Here is a 21,557-nt window from a genome sequence, read left to right on the forward strand (position 1 = left end):
TATAAAGAAGGTCAAAGGGATTATGAGAATGTTGAAGATACAACAGACTCAAATTCATTGCTGAGGAAAGTACAGATGGATGAATTTGACTACAATATGTAGTGGGTTATTTTAGTCTCAGTTTGATTTAATTAGAAAAGTAAGTAACTGTTTTACTTGTCAATTAATCTGTTAATTATGTTGTCAACCAATGAATTGTTTAGTATTGTAACAAAGCACTAAATACTGACATTTCAGCTCTAATTGGATATCTGTTAGCTATTAAGGCATAATTCATTACTTCATTATCATATTTGGACTGACCCAGATGAGACGAGATTGGCTGCCGAGTTGAAGTTGAGTTGAACACAAGCATTTGTAATTGGTGAAACTTGGTATCAAATTACTGATACCTATCTTGACTAAAGCTAAACTAACTTAATTCTTACTGGCTGCACACGGCTATCAGCTACAGTTACTTGACAACAGGGCTGTGACTTTCTATTCAAAATTCAAAGAAGTCAGTCTAGAAGCACATCGGGTATTTAACCATACACGGAAGATGTGCAGACTTTCTGCTGTCCTGATGTCAATGGGAAACTTGTTCCACCATTTAGGAGCCAGGACAGCAAACAGTCGTGATTTTGTTGAGTTGCTAGCTCGCAGTGAGGGAAATTGTAACTGTTTTTAGAAGAAAAGGTGAGAAAAATCCTGAATATTCCCACTCTGTCTGGGAGATCACCACTGCAGACAGATGGGCTTAATGTTGACAATCATTGCATATGGCCTCACTCACACACACACACGTAAAATAATCCAATTTAGGCCGTTGTTGCATTGTTATGTCAATTAAACTCAAATCTGTCATTCTGTCACAAATTCAAACCTTAGAGTGCAAAACCCAGGCAATCATTTCAGGTAAACCCTAAAATATTCCATCATCCACCATTTTTCTCTTTGGATAATCCCTGGATTCCTGCCTTTTGGAATTCCTCCACCGATTATCCCTTCGCCTAAACCACTCCAGGGCCAAGGAGAGGGGGAGGAGGGGAGGGAGGAAAACAAGGAAGGGGAAGCGGGAGGAGGAGAGTCTTATATTAAGACTCTAGGAGTCTGTGAATCTTGCTGGGCTTGCAGTTCCCCCTGCGGACATGTTTTGTGCACGTCGAGGAATGCGCTCGCTCCATTTCTCTGTTGTAACCCCCTCCTCCCATCCCCTGTCTCCCTCATTGCTTTCTTCTCTCTCCCTCTTTTTAGGGAATAGAGGTATGTAGGTAGACACAGACAGCTGAGCTGACTCGCAGCAGCTACCATGATCTGCTTGACAACAGCCTGAGGGCCCACACAAGGGCACACATACAGACTCACATGCAAACAGTCACAACAGAGAGAGAGAGAGAGGGAGAGAAGGAGAAAAGAGAGTTCACAGAGGGGCCCTGGGACGGAGCCTTGAGGCACTCCAACCTGGTGACACAGCAGCAGCAGCTTCCCTCTGGTCCCCTCACCAGTAATGCCAGCTAACCACTAGTTGGAGGCTGCTTCGTTCCTGTTTGCTTGCTCTCTTTTCTTTGGGAGAAAACAATGACCAGACCCTTGCTCTCTAATTTACAGGGGAGTTGGCTCATTCCTCTGAGTGGAATGTACAATGGGAGTAGCTTGCATTTCATGACGTGGTGGAGAGATCAGTGATCGAGGGGGGTGGGGTGGTCATCTGGACAGAGTGGGGCTTCATTGAGGGAAGGGTGAGTGAGTTTAGCTATTTTAAGATGACATGTCATTTCAAACTTGTGGTCTGTTTCTGTGGTCAAGGAATGGAACACTAGTAGGGATATATGTGGACTCTACACATGCAACCTTGCAAAGAGGCATTTCGATCATACTTGAGCAACCAAACCTAAAGTAAAACCTTTGGTGGAGCTGCAGTCTCATTCAATGCACACAAAGAAATGCATAATCAAACCATATGAAATGTAAACAGAGAACAGAGAAGTTAACACAAAAATAACACAGAACGCACAAGACAAATATTGAAATCTAATCTACAGAAGGTACAGCAAATAGAAATCTCCAAAAAACACGCCTTGCATTGTGAGGACAAATCATAGACGCTATTGAGGCTTAGTGAAATGCACATAAAAACATACGGCAACAGCCACACAATCACTCTGTCTCCAAACCACCACCCACTCAATCCCAGTGTCACCTTGCTTAACCTGCAGTACAATGCAATAACTGCTAAACATGCAGGGAGAAATACAGTATGGAGAGGAGGAAGACGAGCAATGGAACATCAGCTGGTCTCAGTGAGCCAGTGCAAGGTTTGAAATGAAAGGGAATGAAAGCGAGTCAGAAGAAAGAGGGGAATATAGAGAACATATGGCGTATGAAGACCTACTTTCCTTCCCCTACGCTCATTTCCTCTGTTACTCCTCATCTCACACACCTGGGACCATTACTCCTCATGGAATCAACACCCAACTAAAACTCTACTTTCTTTAATTAGTTCTCTCTGGCTTCCTCCTCTCTCCCTGCTCCATCCATATGTTCACATCTCTGTCGCCTTTTTCTCTCTTTTTTCTCACCACTCTGCTCAGTCTCTTTTGTTCCCTGTCATGAAATTTTCCTTTCAGATTCTCTGTCTCCTGCACCTTTTCCTGTTCAACCTCTCATTCGGAATCCCTATTAGTCAAGACATCACAAAATTAGTGTAAAAGATACAAATGTATAGCTCTTGCACTACTGCATCTAATCGGCATGTTTGTGTGGGTGTTGTATGGAGGTTGCATGAGAAACAGCATCATGGGATTTGCTATTTCAACATTGTACTGCTTGTCTAATCAATGACAAAAAAGATGGGAGAGACAGCGCACTGCCGACAAAGTGGGTCTGTGGGTCTGCAGGAGGGGAAGAGAGAGCGAGACATGACACACATTAGGGTTTGGCAACAAGTAGAGATGCGAGCATCGGAAATGCTTCTGATACTGCTGAAAATGCCGGGTAGCACGCAAATCTGTGTCCCCATCGTATACCACGTCTTTAAAGTATATTAATTTCACCAGGATGCAATTTTCTTTTCCTGCCAATCACACAACAAATTGTATTTCTAGGCATAAGAAATGGTAATTGGGTCATTTGGGTGTCTTGGTGGAACAGGATGTGAAGGTATGAATTTCTTCTATTGTGTATATAGTCTTATTTGTGTAATAGCTTGATTGTGGGTTGACATTTACAAAAAAATTAAAGCTTGAGGTGGACATGTAAAATGGCCAGCACATCTGGCGGAGAAACGTGCATGTCTGAAAGTGGCTCTGACTCGTCTGTCTGCTCTTCTTTGATGTGTGCAACCCTGACCTCAGTGGGGACAAGTCATTATATGTGCAGTGTGTCTGAGAGAGACATAGCCAGGGCATGAAGGAATTTATTGCTTACTTAAACCAGGGTGACCTTAAACCTGTAAGCCCACATCAAACGTTGTCTGCATGCTATGTACTACATGTAGTACCCTTCTCTTTAAATGGGGAAAGAGAAATGTACTTTTATGAAAACCATGTGTAAGTTTTAAGAGTGTCGAAGAAAATGTACATTTCGATCGAAAGAACATAAAGGAGGAAACTAACTTAAAAGAAAACACACGAACAAAAAAACTGCAGATAAATGTAAAAACTGAATAAAACATAACTTTGGTAAGCAATAGTCAATGTCTAGATATGATAATACCATCTTTTGACTTGTGATTCCTCATAAGGCCACAGTTCACTTGAGTTCATGACAGTCATGTGTTAGTCATTTCACTAAGAGCTGTGGTGCTTTCATGGCCCAGGTCTGTGGGAGTGAAATAATGCAGACAAAAATGGAGAGGGGAGAAACAGAAAAAAAAAAAACACGACCATCACAGGCAAACTGATGACACAAGTTGACTTAGACATGATAGTAGCAAGTCTATTTGAAAAAGAGCAACTCTGTAGAATAAACTGTGTAAAGTTAGAGAAATGTAATTATAATGTAACGCAAAATTAGGATCCACAAAGAAACACATGTTAAATAAAATAAAGATGAGTTTGTTTTGGAAAATTTAAGGGCAGCACCCAAATTGGCCTTTCAGTTAGCTTTGTCACATAGTGCATCATGGCGTATCATGTGACTGACTGAATATACAGTGGGTGATGCTGTTCTGCGAATAAGGCCTTTTGTTGTACTAATTAAAGGATGGAATGAAATTTGGTGGGTGGAGACGACCAAATGACGCAGAAGCACTAAATCAGCGTGAGAAGGAAAAAGCCCACAACTGTGTTCAATATGCTGGAGCATGTGTTGTATGAGATTTTAAATGTTTGTGTTTGAGAAAAAAAGGATGTTTGACTCTTGACTGCTTACATGTTCTTTTGTCACTGTGTATTTGTAAACTTCTCCTCCCTCCGCCTGGTTGCTAGGACACCTGCTTGGGACACGTGCAGAGACCTGACTGTTTGAACTGACCTTTGACCCACCCCTCAGCAGTGGTCTGGCACTTTATCTTCTGACCACTCCCACCTCACGCTTGTGTGTGCATGCAGAGTGGGTGTGTAGGAAAGTGTGTGTGTGTGTGTGTGTGTGTGTGTGTGTGTGTGTGTGTGTGTGTGTGTGTGTGTGTGTGTGTGTTTTGCCATTTTCTCTACACAGCTTCTCCACGCATTTAAGTCATTTTTATGGAAGCCAGAGCTTTGATCTATGTGGCTTTTTGCTGAGCTGCTTAAGAACTGGCATTGAAAGCTCCTCTAAACAGACACATCCACACAACTATATATACAGTAAATAAACATGGGTTCGGCCTCAGGCTTTTAAGGGCCCAGGGCAAGATTTAGCTTCAGGAGCACCTGTCCATACTTCAAGACCGATGTTGTCAACTGAAACTGTGCATGTGCTTAACTGGAATATAAACTCCTTCATACTGTATCAACAGATATACCTTTACTAAATACCTTTAAGATAGTTCATCCCCAAAAAGTTGAGAATGGTAAGTTACATTTCCACTTCAAAGGTCATCGTACATATTAATAGTAACAAAGCTAAAAAAAAATAAAGAGCCCCAGGTGCAAACAGAGCCTGTGCAGTGTTCAGACCTCCAGTTAAAGTGAAATTTCTCTGCAAGTATGTGGTACTGCACAGTGCTAAACTCTGATCTAAAATCTGCACCAGGTAACTTGGACGCAGTTTAAAAATATAACCATGAGGGTTATGAAACACAAAACAAGCTCCACACATGGGGGCCACCAGGGATGGGTGGGAACCTGGGCAGGAACCTGATGCCCCCCTCCCCTCCCACACACACCTTAAAATTCATATAAATGCAGAGGCACAGAAAGGTATCATTCTGGGTCACAGTCTCACAGACAACCAACATTATTCCATTGTAAATTGTACAAATTTAGCTTTGCAAACAGAGTGGAGAATAGCTTTTTAAGTGTGTGTGTGTGTGTGTGCGCGTCTTTGTGTCATTCTGTCTCGCTAGCAGCAGACACAGGCTCGCTGGAGAGGCGTCACACCTTTATTTATTCATCAACCTTCTGGGAAGTGGCAATGAGAGACAAGGTCAATACATCACTGCACACATGTGTGCACATGAACGAAGACACAGCCACACACCTCATCAGTCCACCTTTATAATGACCAAATACATAGTAAATAATTTTGGGATACCTCTGCCAACACATATACTGAAATGACTCATGTTAAACTGTCATCACAGTATGTATGTATATGCGCGCGCACACACACACACACACACACAGTGTTCAGAGACTTGTTGGTTGACTGTGTCATGAATTGGAGCCCAGAAAGCACACAGACTCTATTAAACGCTGCTAGAGCTGCAACACACACCCTATTAAATGCACCAGATCAGCTGAGTCAGCACAACGAGAGAGAAAAGCCAGGTTTGGACAAATAGAGCTCGGTAACCAAGAGAAATAGAACACACACATATAACTTTACTCAGGATCATGTACAGTATGCTTACATACTGCATCCCCACATGTATAGACATGTGTGTACAGTTACAGAAAGACTCAGGAACAAATGAAACTTGCAAACACAAAAGAACAGTCACTCACACACGAAATGCAAAAAACATCTAGGGACACACACACACACCAGTTTGGGGAATATAAGCATGTGCATGTGTTAGTTCGCATCTGGCTCCTCTTAGAGCAATAAACAAAAGAAGTAGTATGTGTGGTGAATGTGCCATTGTGTGTGTGTGTGTGTGTGTGTGTGTGTGTGTGTGTGTGTTTTATTTGGTCAGTGCTTTGATAGCGGGCGAATGAAGAGGAGGGCTCACCCATGAGTCCAGACAGGAGAGAGGGGCCAGCCGCTGTCAGATACTCAAACAAAAACCACATGCAGCTGTTCAGCGTCTCCCTTAGAGGCACGTGACACACATACACAGAAATCCACACATGCAAACACACGAACACACACCGTAGCAACAGAGGAAAACACACATTTGTTACTTGGGCAGTGGACAAGCGTGTGAGACTTTTTCACCACCACGTGCATCTCAGTGGAAATCCTCAAGTTGTGTGTGTGTGTGTGTGTTTGGCTAATAGTGACTTGTGAGTCATGTTGTGCGTTGTGGGTCTGACTGTGGGGTAAAAATAGCACTGTGTTTCAAACATGGTTGCAGAGTGATGATGAAAGAACTGGCGGTACCAGCTGCTCAAACACACACTGTTTTGGATGTGTACGGCTTCATAAAGTCATTGTCAGAAATTCTCTGTTTTCTGTGTGTGTGTGTGTGTGTGTGTGTGTGTGTGTGTGTGTGTGTGTGTGTGTGTGTGTGAAAGGCGTCAGTATGTCTAATCTTACTTGCCCCCACTTTATCTGCAGGACACTCTGCTAGTCTCAGCAGATCACAGTAGATAGAGAGAGAGAGGGGGGCAATGGAAGGAGGAGGACGCAGAGATGTGGGGGTGGGGACCCAAGCTTTTGATGTTAAAGTTTGGAGCGGACCAAGGAAATACTTCAAACACTGCATAGAATAAAAAAATAATTACCTTCCCTACACACACACACACACACACACACACACACACACACACACACACACACACACACACACACACACACACACACACACACACACACACACACACACACACACACACACACACACACACACACACGCATGCCCTTGAGTGAGAGACAAACAAAAAGCAAGAAGCCCATGATCTGGCATGTAGTCAGTCCCGCTTTTATCTGTAACTTAAAAAACTGATTCTAAGTCATCGCTGACTCAGTTTGCTTTGGAAAGACAAACTGACCTGAAGGAACGACATGTGATCCCAAATAAAGCAGTGATATTCTCTGAATGAGAGAAAATCAAGTCATAATAATCTAATATGATTGATGAATCAAACTGGAGCCTGTAACACAAAAACGTAATGTACTTCGTTTTAATTATGATGTAATTTTACAGCAGTAAATGGTGAAGCTGTGAAGATGTGTTAATCAGTTGATTACTGATCAGTAGGTATATAGTGTAAAGCCTGACCGATGAGTATTCTTGGGAGCTGATGGGGATACCGATATTAGGCAGTAAACATTTTCCGACACCAACATAATCCACCACGAGAAAGTAAAATAGTGCAAATTAACAAAAGTTGAAAATGGGGGTGAGGGTGTGAGGGAAAGAGATTGAGAAAGAACCAGTCATCTCTCCATAAAGTCAGCCAGAGTTGTTGGTGGCAGCACCGTGGGTGGCTGTGGAGGATGGAGCGCGCGCACACACACACACACACACACACACACACACACACACACACACACACTCTCAGTGAGTGATGCATGCTAGCTGGTCTGAGCCTGGTGGCTAGCACTAGGTTTTATTGGTTAGGCAGCTGGTTTGATGTGGAGCCCACACACAGCGCACGCACAGCGACAGGATGACAGACACACACGGACCACAGAGAGGGAGGAGGTGTATATGTGTGGGTGTGGGAGGAGGATGTGTTGAGTTGGGCTATATGTATGTTTCTATGGGAAAAGTGCGATAGTGCGTCTGTATATGGGGGCATGAGAAGAACTGTATGTGTGGCTGACTGTAAAGTGGGTCGGAAGTTGTGTGGGAAAGAGTGTGAGAGAGAGTCAACTGTGTTAGCGGTTGTCAAGCTAATTATTCTGTTGCATCTTAAATTAAATACTGTGTTTCCTTGATGAACCCTTGAGGTTCTTGATGAACCCATCTCACTTTAATTAACAAACATGTTAACCTGGACTTTTTCCCAATTGAATAGATGTATTTGGAAAATAGGTTTGCTGTTACAATTGGAGATGGACAAACTGAATTCTTCATCCAGAGGTTTTCCTCAGGGTTGCAATTTAAGCCCAATGTGTAATAATGTGTACATAAATGACCATGCTGATGACCTTGTTCTACTATATTCTTTTAACAGCAATAGTTGCTAAAATACTTCTAGAGCTGGGCAGTAAATATGAGGAAAAAGGATTTCACATATTTCGATGCCTCATATGTCAGGAAAAACAAATTCCATTTCACCACAACTTAACAAGTCCTTGAACACAGTAGAGCTATTCCTACCATACTCCTAACCCTAACAGCATCTGGAAGTTTCAACATGGCAGTAAATGCTCCAAAAGAATAAATCTCCAACAGCTGAAAAGCAACTAAGGGACAATTGTGTAACTCCAATCTAATTCCAATTAAAATCTGGTTTATACTTTTTGATAGTGTTGCTCATAGCACTTTAAACTGGTGAAATGTGGGGTCTACTCCACCATAGTTGTACCCGTTAGGACAAACAGCCAACAGAATCTATATTTTACACATCCATATCATCCATACATATCTGCAGTGGAATAAACACATTACATCCCCCTGCTCTGCCTGCTGCGCCACCCCACACCTGAATGCTCTGGAGATTTGTTGCTGTTGTGAGGCATCTGAGCAGAGAATCTCTCGCTGAGTTGTGCATATGTGAAAGACAAACTGCGGAGAAAGTCTAGACCCAATTCTCCGGAGGTCATCTCTGAAAACGGTTTATGTCACTTGGTGTTGAGAGTAACCTCCTCAATCACACTGACCAACACTGTTCTCCAAACAACAAAACTAATTATAACACAAAGATATTTAAAACACTAGAAAGAAGAAAGTTAAATGTCCCTACACAAAGATTGTGAATTGACAAGATATCTCTAAACTGTCATCGATAGAAATCAGAGGCAGATCCTGTGCATTTGTGAAATGGAAACTCTAGACATTGACAACAGATTAGGAGCAGTTCTGACAGAGTAAAGCCCAATTCATGCTCCTGCATTAAATCTACGCCGTAGGTACGCTCGTAGCCTACGCACGGGGCAGAGCAATCATAGTTGTGCCTGGGTGTGTGTGAGTCACGCTGCAATTACACCACCAAAACACTAGTGGCGGTGGAGTTTCTATGCTGGGGTTGCAGCTTAAGTGGATCGTGTTGGAGTTGGAGCTGATAGACGTTAAAGAGCAATTACTTTTTCTTAAATAACTGAAACGAAGAAAACAAAGATCTTGTCAGTTTTTGTTCCTTCCACTCAATTCAAAAATGGAGCAGAGTCTGCAGGAAATGAGATGCTACCAATCGTACCAATCACAGCTCTTGCGGTCTACGTCGTCTCAACGCGTAGCTACAATTTTGAGGAGGTGCACGCCAGGGTACGGCGTAGGGCTCTGCGTAAGGTACATGTCTACGCGTAGGCTATGGCATAGCTTCTATGCAGAAGCATGAATTGGCCTTAAGATGGTAAAATAAATAGAAACAAGAAATGAATGCAGATAATGTTAATTTATAGAGTAAAACAAAAGGAAAATAAAGAATTACATACACAGAAAGTGTAAACATGGAAAGGAAAACATATGTGTGAAAGAAAAAGGGAAAGAATAACAAGAGTGGCAGTCTAAAGAGAGAAGGACAGGAATGATGGAGCGATAAATAGAGAGTGTGGAGTGTCTGGCTGTGACCCAGCTTTGTCTTTGGTTTCAGGGGAGTGAGGCTGGCAGAGGCAGGCAGACTGGCTGCTCTGGCCTAGGGCCAGGCCACACACTGTGCCACGCTGCCCAGGAAAAGCCCCGGCTTGAGGGACAGGGGGTTGAGGGGGTGGGTGCAGAGATTCACAGTCTAACCCCCCAAGGCACTTGAACAGGCCCCAGGGGGCACATTGTGCTCCCCGTTCAACCACTTGACACATCTGGTCCCCTCAGCCTGATGAGGACTCCTCTAACCTGCAGCGTGCTGTGGGGCTACAGACCCGTCTGGGGTCTAACCTGAGCAGAAGTGGGCTGGGGGAGACTGTACAGACACAAGAGCAAATAGCCAGACTAGCGTAAACTTTTGTTTTGCCGTTGGCTCCACAACACAGTATCACACTGAACTCAATGTTAGTCTATGTTCACAAAAATAAAATTCAAAAATGTATTAAGGTACCCAGTGGAATTATCTTGTAAACAAACAGTTGTGTTCAGATTCAGTGTTGCATGTCAGTGGAGCAGCATAAAATATGTATTGCATCACCCAGACACAAGTACATGGGTGATGCAATACGCATTTAAACAAGAAGCAAATCAAAACACTGCTTCATGGTGCCACTAGTGGACAAAACTGTTTACATTTTCAATTAAAGTACTGATTAATTTCCTATTAATCGTTTATTCTGTAACAAAATTGTGAAGGAAAATTACATTGAATAAAACACAAATGTTCTGCATTTTATTTTGGTAAATATCTAAATAAATCATCAATTGATTCTTCAAAAAGTTGCAGACGATGGACTGAACAATTGGTTAACCATTTCAGGTCTTCAGTTTACTAATAAAACCAGCCTTTTCTAGCATTTGAGCAGTTATTATCAAACCTGGTCAACAGAGAAAAGTCCTACACACACTGAAGCTGCTTTCAGACATAGACTGAACACCAGAGAATCTCCAGACACTCTATGGATGTATGTGAGAATGCAAATGTCCCCCTCGTAAAAACATGACTAAACAAAAACAAGTGCAGCTGAGTTAATGTTATGTCCTGCCTATGTCATGGTCCTGCATACCCACACCGGTGGATTAACAGGTTGATAGTCAAAATCCCAGAACAGACACCACTTTTGACGCACCAATGGTGTAATGTACTTGTGAAATAAAAGAGTGAACCTCCCAGGATGAGCATGATTCATGATGATGCAGTCAGCGCTCAGCCAATGAGCTGAATTCTTATAAACCCAGGTCAGTTGTGGTGTGTCATGTTTCAAAAAATTAGGCCAGTGGGTCCAATGGGTCTAAAAATCTAACTAACCCAAGAGATCAGGTCTAGTTGGCCAAACGTTGAGAAACTGGGCAAAGTTTTCATAACTTCACTTTAAACATCAATGAAAATATGAAAGCCAAAAGTCTCTAAATCAAAGCCAGAAAATATTCTGACTGGGATCAACTCAGTCGCTGCACGAGGCCAAAAAGATCAGACTTCAGTGAGAAGCAAGTGTAGCACAGAGCCCAGAGCTCCTCACTAACGAACGCTCCCTCACCATCACTTGCTGAAGCTGATTGAAACCCAAAGAAAACTTCCCTATGAGCAGTCTGTTGCTCTTGCAGATTTCTCAAAGCAACACAATGCATTCTGTTCTCTTCCAGTCTTTTTCTATTACTGTTAACATCTGTGGGTCTCTCCTGTTTATGTATATTTCTCCCTTTCCTGTCACTTCACTTGTGTGAAAAAGACACAAGCACCAAGCTGTGTACAGACCTTCCTACAAGAGACAATTTATTGTTTAATTGATTAAAACCACACTGAAAAGATTAATCATTTCATTTGAAACCACATAACAAGTGCACAATTCTCAACAGCCATAAAAGCATAGACCAAAACTGACACATACAAATTCTCTTCCCATGTTTGTTTCTACCGCTCATTAATCAATTTCTCCATTTCCTTTTACGCGTTCTCTCATCCTTCTTTCCAGCTCCTTCATCTGGGTGCATTACATGTAGCCTACTGTATGTACAATTGTGTACGTGTGTACGTGTGTACGTGTGTGTGTGTGTGTGTGTGTGTGTGTGTGTCAGACCATGTAACAGCCTGAGGGCACAGAGCTGACTAGACTCCATTTTCCAGCTGCATGGACAAGCCAATCAGCCACAAACCTCAGAGCCTCTGCTTCCGGAGGATGGGAGAGGACAATTGCCATGGCGACGTTGCACTGGAATTACATCATTGATAAGGGGAAGAAAATATGTTCTTCACATGTGTATCTTCTGAGAGTATGTGTGTGTGTAGGCGTGCATGTACTCATATCCAGTGTCTACAAAAATGACCTCTGTGTTCATGTACAATCACTAAAGCTCAAGTTACTTCCAAACCCTTCCTCTCTATGTGTGTCTGTGTCGAGATATAAGGTTACCACTGGCTCCAGACAGTGAGGCCAATACTCCTCCTCCTCCTCTCTCACCTGACTGGAGGAAGGGAGGAAGACAGGGAGGGTGGCACTGAATAGAGGGATGAGAGAGCAGAGACAGAATGGGGGAGAAGAAGAAGAGGATGAGGAGACTGAATGGGAGGGAGAGCTGGAGAGAAAGGAGACACGCAGACAGGCAGAGATTTATATAGAGGGAGAAAGAGAGATGAGAATGAGTGATTGTCTTGTCCACCTGTGAGAATGCTATGAGTGAGGAGAATGGACAAGAGATACAGACACTGCTCACAGACACACACAAGGAGACATGAGATCTGGGGCAGCCACAACAGTCAATAGACAGAAACCTAAGATGGCGGAAGATGGGGGGCCCATATGACCCCTCCCTGCTTACCACCCCCCCTCTTAATCAAACTACGCTAGGGGCCCCATCAGGGTCATGCACTCGCAAACACAGACACACACACACACACAGACATGCACTCACACCTGACCCTGCCCTTCCCCCAAATGAGCCCCATATTGATGAGGTCACTGGCCAAGAGGTCAAATCCAAGGAACCGAGAAAGAGAGATTGGAAAGCAGAGGTTCACAAAAGCTGGCAGTGTCAAACTAACACTTAAAACACAAATTAATGTTTAAAACACAAATTCCACTAATTCCCATGCCCACGGTCTTTGAGTGGCCACGGGATATGTGTTTTAAGGTGCGTTAGTATGGACAGGAATTAAAACTGATACAGAGCCAAAACACACGTGTGGACAGAGATCGTTTCAGTTTAAAAACGACATTTTCAAACATCTTATGGATGTAGCCTGATGGATTTATGGGATATATTAGAAAAGAGGTGCTTTATACAGAAGCACTGGATGAATGTGTCTGTAAATGGATAAATATGACTCATAGTGCAAAGCACTTTGAGTGGTCTTTAAGACTTAAGTGCTGAAAACTGTAAAGTCCATTTAACAGCATTTTGAAATGAAGCTCCACATTCTCCCAAGCATCCACAAAAGTCAGGGACACAAATAACTTCACCGACACAGCTGGAGAGCAAGGAGGAGTGAGACGGTGAACTGGAGAAAGACATGAAAAGCAGGTGAAGGAGTAGAAAAGAAAATTCATCTTTGTTCCTTTCTTTATCTCCCCACAGCTCCCTCTCTCCTCTCTTCAAAGACATTATTATCCTAAACTGCATAATCATCTCCTCTTTCTCTGCGCTTTCATCTTTCTCCTCCCTCTCTTTTTCGGTCTCATCATCTCTGACATCAAATTTCTACCCCTTCATCAATCCTCCACTTCTGTTTGTGGAGAGGTAAAAACTGCCACTGCGCTGCATGGAAAACACACACAGACACACAAACAAGGGTGGTGAGGGGAACTTTCCTGTTTAAACAGATAAATATTGGCAGTGTCATTGTGTTCTGTTACTCACCATGACACCTGCTCTACTTGTGTTGAGTTTTTTCCTTCTCCTTTTCTTTCTCTCTGTTTTCTGCATCTGACTCTAAACCCATGGACCACAGAGAGATTACTGAAAAGGTTTTTATGGTTACTACCTGCACAGATATTTCAATATTTGCAGTTTGATTTGAGGCATGAATGCTCGCTTTGATTTGAACTCTTCTCTCTTTGATTTGTCACAATCCTTCTCTGCTCTACCTCTACTCATTCTTCGTTTGTGTCTCTTTTTGTTTTTTCTCTGAGACGGAGTGTACAGCACACAGAAGGAGAGAAGGAAAAGGCCAGAGGACAAATAAGACAGAAGGAAAAAGAAAAAGAAAAAATAGCAAAAAAGGGAAAGAGACTCGGCCACTCAGATGCTTTTCTCTTCTTCTATTTCTGAGCGGCAACCCGAGTGTGTGTGTGTGTTATTGCTATTTATAAACTCCTACACACTAGCTGACTGCCTGCTTCTCTTCCAATAAGTCTGACTGACTGCACAAGTGCACACTAGGAAACTTTCAGAGTGTGTGTGCCCGTGAACGTGTGAATAATGTTTTCCATTGTTAAAGAGATGGAAAGCGTGCACACGTGTGTGTTTTCTTGAAAGCACACCTATGTATACTAAAGCATTCCTTTATGATATCATTCCTGGTTATTTTTCAGATTTGAATATGAATGCTTTTTGCATAGCAGCAACACGAACACACACACAAAAACACACAGATGCACTCACTCACACAGTATCAATAAGAGGACCATGGTGATAATCCAAATGAAACCAGTGGGAGAGCTAAGAGCCAGCTGGGGCTCCTGCTTTTGATCTCGTCTTTTTCTCACACACACACACACACTCTCAAACACACGCACACACACACACGACTAATAGCGCCTGTTAATTGCTTTGCTTTGTTTTCACATGGAGTGAGTGAGTGCTACCTTCTCCCTCCCTCTCCCACTTTTTCACTCAACCCTCTTCTCCCTCCATCACTTGTTCTGAATAACTGATTATTATGAATGAATGATTGGGGGCTATGGGACGGTCATGGTGTGTGTTGGTGTGTGTGTGTGTGTATGTTATGTCATCTCAAAGGCAGCCGTGCTCAATTAGCGGAGTTTGATTCATAAGTAAGAAGCCCAACTGCAGTGATTCCCCTGTCAGCACAATAGATCTATTACACACATATGGAGAGAAAGAAATGTGAGCGGGAGGACAAAAAATGTGTTCCATGTGAGAGAAAGCTGAACAAAGAGAGGATGAGAGCCAGGAAACAGGAAGTGTGGAAGAAGGAAATGAGAGGAGGAAGGAACTGGGGGTTGGGTGGAGAAAAATATCTAGACAGAGCGGATACGTTGTTTCTGCCTCTGTCGTCTTGTGGGGTGACGTTTAGTTTTCCTGCTCTTCCAAAAATGAACAAAAAGGTCATTCTTTGTGTTGCTGCTGCCTCTCAGCAAAGTTTGATCACAACAATCAATGAATATAACTCAGTTCAGTACCTCAGATCTATTTATCTCGCTTGATCTAGATATTCAACTCAACTTGCCCTGGAGAGGAACTCAAATCAAATGCTGCACAAATAAAGTCTGTTGTAAATAAATAATTGACGACTACTCTATGTCGGGCTGATGTTAACCTACATTCTCATGAGTGGATGCACAGGCAGGGGTTCAGCCCACATGCACACTGTGTATGATTTACACACATCACGGTACTGCAGGAAGATGTGTGAAATTCAAGTGCTCATATTTTGGTGATTTACAGGCTCATAATGTAAAAAATATGTATTATTGCTGCAGTGCCTCTTCCTTCCTCTGTCTAAAATAAAGAAATGTGTTTTAGCTCTTCGCTTCCTGATCAGCTATAAACACTGCAGTAGCCATGGTAACAATGATGTTGATTCTACTGTACAAATGATTCCAAACTAGCCGGTAGGCGGGCATAGAGCATGTGTTATCTGGTAACATTGACTTTTTACAGAAAAAAAGAGAGGGAGGCAGATAACTTGTTTCAGGCTCATCGGGAGCAGTGTTTTATGGGAGAGAAAGTCTCCCCTTGCCTTGGACTTTGGTCTTTGCACCTGAAGCTGTTTTCAGACATAAACTGAAGGAATGCAGCAGGAGATTGTCCAAGTCAGACACATTCACAACTACAGGCAAAAGTCCGGAACATTCATGGAAGGGGTGGCGTCTGGATAGAGCATGCAGGAAGCAGGACATATAAATTCAGCTGCGGAAATCACGTGCCTAACCCTAACAGAAATGCTTGCTAATGTTATTATCTTTCCAAGTTGACATCTTTGTCATTTATGCCACCCTGTTTTCATCATGAGATATTTGTACTCATTTTTCTGCTGTATTCTCATATGAGCTCACTCGGACATTAAGGGGCTGGCAGGAATATTTGAGGAAAATGTCCTGAAAATGTCCGGAATTTCAGTGCATGTCTGAAAAGCATAACATGGGCACTTTAAAATGGAAAAATGCAAGCATATGTACACTGTATGAATATCAGTAAAGCTGTTCAGGTTGCATGAAAGAGTACAGGAACCAACAAAGACCATAAACTCACATTGGCTTTACACGAGTTGGCCCGGTAACCACTAAAGCACATAGAGCAATGCATTATTGGAGGAATCAGCAACGGGTGGAAACATGTCACGGACATGTCAGATTGCTTGAGACTACTGTGCTATATATCCAAGAATAACACAGCATTTCTTCATTTTATACGCAAGCTAAGTATTAATACCTAATAAATGGAATGGGTTCTTCTGTTTTGCATAATTAATTATGTTGAATATTTCTAATTGAGCTTGCTACTTAAGTGTGATTAGTTTTTGTGTTTCTTACCATTGATGTAGTCTTGTAAGTAATTGCTGCTATTTTGTTCATGACATTTATTCAAGGTATAGCTTATAGTAAGGTAAGCAATTGTGTTCAGCAGGGCAAAAGATATAGCGTGTGAAGTGAATAGTGTTAGAGAGCCAGCAGTTGGGTTGGGGGTATTAAGAGGCTGGAGGGGAGGTGGTGGTGGAGGGGGTTCAGTCCTACGTGACGCCAGCCACATACGCAGCACTACCTGGCTCCTGTTCAAACACACCCCTCTTCAGCTGGGGAGCCCCAAGTCCCAGGAGAACCCCCTGACATGAACCCACAGACATTAAATACACAATAGTACAATACACCATCACCTCACACACCTGGAAGACCAGTAAGATTTTTTTATCACAGACAGAAAGACACACTGATGAGGACAATTACAGGCTGATGCACTCAATCTCAAAAACACACAAATTAAACAGACAGACACACACCCACAAACACACACAGAGTAATCTTTGGACTGCCTGGCCCCACACAGCAAGCTGCATGAAATATTCTCTGAATTTTTCAGCATGTGCTCTTTCCCCTATTGCACGTGCTGTAGTGCAAAAAAAATGTAGGGGGAGAGTAATGGGGGAGACGGGAGGGAGGGAGAGAAGGAGTCAGTGAGGGCAAAGGCAGAGCGAGCAGCAGGAGAGAGCAGACAAGGCAGCCAGAAACTGACTGGGAGATGTAGAGAGAGAGAAAACCCAGCTGACTGTGTTCCAAGCTACTCCCCTTAGCAACAGCCCTGGCTCGGCCTGCTCCCATTGGCCGGCTGACAGCATGCATCACAATCCCATGAATGGCTCCTCAGCCAATCAAGGGTTTCCTTGCAACTCTGCATTTTGGATTTCATTTTCACCATGGCAACACAACCCTGTTCTTGGCCCTGGATGTGGCCTGTGTACACACACACACACACACACACGCACAAAGTGGAGAGAGAAAGGAATAAAAACATACAGTACAAAGTTGACCAACCCTCTGTGACGAGCTCAAGCCAAAGCAATTACTCTGCAAGCACTGAAGATATAAGCAAACCTCAACAACTGGGTCTTGACACCTGAACATGTGGAATTGAATTTGTCCATCAGGCACACGGCTCTTGACCCCTAAGTCCAGTTTGTTTGATTAATGTGAACTGAACCGGTTTGAGAACAAATCAAAAAAAATCCTGCCTGTGTTCTCATGTACTCAGTTTGTATCGGGTGTGAAAGCTACTACTGAAGAGCAGGAGTTCCTCCAACAGACAACCCAGGAAACAATGAGTACCCCCTGACACAGAGGTAAAGAAAAATATTCTTAAATATACTCTGCCATTAAAAACAGTATCCCATTTCAGTCAAATTAGACTTAATATGACAATGATAACAGGCTTATTGTTTCAGTATTGAAAGATCTTAATTAAGGTAACACCAGTTTCTCAGTCTAACAGTCTGTGTCCTTTGATTAAACAGAACTGTAAATATTTGGACCATTTGACATGTTGCCATCGTGTTTGAAATGTGTTTCTGTAAAAGTTGCCTTGGCAGTTGAGCTTTAATTACACTGCTCGTCGCAATTGTATTTATATTCTTTCCTTTAGTGATATACAGTAGACTGACAATGAGAGATTCGTGTTATGACTGAATAAGAGACTGCTGCCATGGCATCAGTGTGTAGACATTCTTTTATTCACAGCGTTGGAGAGTGTCGGGTGAGATGAGCAGAAGGCTACAGTGGAGATGTCTTTTATAATTAGAAAAAAAAAGAAAACTGCTGAGAATTAAACTTCCTTAACGTTGCCTTGACTATCGACAATATTCAGCAGCTTCAGACCCTTATAGAAGAAAACAAAAATATGCTGAGCTGACCAATCGCAGCTCTTATAATATCCAAGGGTTATCTCCCTTATCTCTATTTAGGAACTGTCTCTCGAGTCGGATCAAATCAGGTCTTCTACGGCACGGAGGCGTTTCTGAACAACATGAAAAGACATAAGAACATTAACTGAAGGGCTATAGGCGGCTGAAGGCTAACACGTATCAATGTTGAGAAATTGTCATATACCAATTTGTTAGACTTCACCCAACTCGAGCTACATAGCAGGTGTCTGTTTGAGCTTCTTAGACCTCAATAATAGATAATGCACAAATAAGCATTCAAATAATTTCTGTGTCGCTGGAGAAACTAGCCAGAATCTTACACTTCACACATTTCTAACACACACACACACACACACACACACACACACACACACACACACACACACACACACACACACACACACACACACACACACACACACACACACACACACACACACACACACACACACACGCAGGCAGACAAGAGACAAGGTAACTAGCTGTGTCCTCTTTGTTCTCTTAGTGAGGCGAGATATATAAAAGGGTGCGAGAGGGAGGGAGAGTATCAAAGATATAAAGACAGGAGGAGAGAGATGGAGGGGGGCAGAAAGACAAAGAGAGAAGTAGTGAGAGAGGTAGGGAGGCAAAGAGAGTTTGAGGCAGGCTGGCTCCTGGACAATAAGCATGAGGAGAGACAATGAATAGCAGCTCCTTCACAGACAGACACATGATGAATGGGTCTGCTGGCTAAAAAGCTAGTGCACAGAGGACAACAAGGGAAGTGTGTCTGTTCACCCCACAGTGCGTGCATGTGCATGTGTGTGTGTGTGTGTATTAAGCAGCATGTGTGTAACTACGGGAGCGATCCTTCTGGGCCATTGTGGCAGTGACCACTCTAGAGAACAGGCCGATATCCAGTTTGCCTTTCTGTCCCATAAAACAAAATAAAACCATCAGCTCCAAAAACCGGCACTCGGGGTGAGTTGTCAAACTTAACAGCAGGTAATTAAAACTAATAGCAGAGTTTCCCTTTGGGTTTGACGATAGAAGATGCATGTATCCCACTAACAGCAATTAGGCAGCTAGTTACCCCGGGGCTTAATTATAACCGCTGTCCATACGAAGGCTTTGGGAGGGACAATAATGGGCTCTTATAGTTGCCTATGTTTATCTAAGTGATCAGTGATTAGCATGATCACTGGAAAGGTCAGCAGCTCACATGTAAGGTGGGCTGCCTCACTGACATTTCGGCTTTTCTGTGCTTAATTGGTACGACAGTAAGTGTTGTTTTCTATTAACAGTTTGCAAAAGTACATATTAGGGTGCCTTCATGGAGGCTATGTTGGGTACACTGCATTTTAAAACCTACACACACAGACATTCCTGTGGACTGAAGTCACACTTTTATGGCCGAATGTTTCTGAAATGTACACAATTAAGTCATTTTATGGCCGATTTGGCTCAACGGGCTGTTTTTTTATTTCTCTCACTTGAATAACGCTGGTTTGGGCATTACTGGTTTATGTCTGAGGTAACTTGCATCTTACATCACCACTATAAAATAAGCCTATTACTGATGGAGCTTTATTGGCACAAGCTGTAACTGAAATGGTTCTGATCTTGCATTTGTTGATGATATTCTGAAATTGTGTTTGGTTGGTTTAGTTAAATAGAGTGGAGGTCCTCCAGTGTGTCTGTTGCAGCAGAGGGTTTGGCAGCAGAGGCTCCTCTAATCGAGTTAGCTGTGATAACAGGAGAGGCAGCTGGCTTTCCAGGAATATACTGTCCTACTGAGCATCCAGTCCTTGCAAGTGGATTTCAAACATACTGTACATACTAACAGACTGACTCACCCGCCGTGGCCAACCTTTCTATATCCTGGGTTTTAAAAATGAATGTCAGCTACTGTGGCCCTTTGGACAGTAAATGCATAATGTATGTACACACACTGAGACAAGCTTATTATCACATTCAACAGTACATTCACACGCTGGCTTCACTCACTTGCTCTCTAACACACTCACAAGCCTAATCGGTTTCCGCCCCACATGTGCTTACATGTCACTCTTTGTGTACGGGCTGTTTATCTGCTGGCAGCTTTGAGTCAACTAGGTAGGTCAGTAGTTAAATGTCAGGCCACCTTATTTGGTTGATCACGAAAACACTAACCTTAAAATCCTCTTAGCCACATAATGGCCTACTCCCATTGACTGAACTCGATGACCTGTGCCACTGTGTCAAGTTCAGTTTAAAATGTACATGAACATTTTTTGATAGGGTGATACCAAGGATACATGAAGACTTCTAGGACAGATAACCTCAAGTAATTCCAAAATAATCTTAAAAATGAAGACTAGAAGTCTGATAAAAATAGAAGTTGCTCCACCTGCTTGTCTAACAATGTTATTTAAAAAATGTTCTTATTCTAACAAGGTGAGGTCATGTAAGCGAAGGTGTTGCTTACAAGTGTGAGTTTTAATATGCAATGAAGCATTTAATACTGCCTTAAATTATGTACTGCACATACAGGAAACGTATACTGTATCAACATACTGTAACTGTGACTCTACTGCTCTATATTGCCCTCTATTGAGTCCTCCTGGGACACACTATACACTAGATTAAAATTCCTTCAACTGCAGCTTGTCCATAGGTTTATTAAGGCCATTCAGCTGTTGCTTAACACAGGGCACAGTGAGAAACTTTAATGTTGATTTTACAACATAGGTTTTACTACCTCAGGGGCTGTGAAATCTATTCAAATTAAACTGAAAAGTCACATACTACGCTACAGACTGTGTGGACGTGTGCTCTCGGGTTTGTTCTTTCCTTGTAATGTAAATGTTCATCAGCGTTCAAGTGCAACACATTTTACGCTTTGATGGGATTCATACTATCCCCGCTGATCCCAAAATAGATAAAAGTATTTGAAGAAGAGTCATATCAACAGGGACATGTGTTGTGTGTAGCATGAACAAGTCATGGGCTCCAACACAACACTTT

At 42.6% G+C, this 21,557-nt stretch overlaps 1 protein-coding gene across 2 annotated transcripts in view; it reads right to left on the minus strand.

The window, feature by feature from the left end:
• The window catches only part of kdm6ba (lysine (K)-specific demethylase 6B, a), an 89,026-nt gene that overhangs the window by 58,065 nt on the left and 9,404 nt on the right, over positions 1 to 21,557 (minus strand). The window lies entirely within an intron of this gene.

Source organism: Hippoglossus stenolepis, chromosome 23 (assembly GCF_022539355.2).
Source record: "Hippoglossus stenolepis isolate QCI-W04-F060 chromosome 23, HSTE1.2, whole genome shotgun sequence".
NCBI classification, from domain to species: Eukaryota; Metazoa; Chordata; class Actinopteri; order Pleuronectiformes; family Pleuronectidae; genus Hippoglossus; species Hippoglossus stenolepis.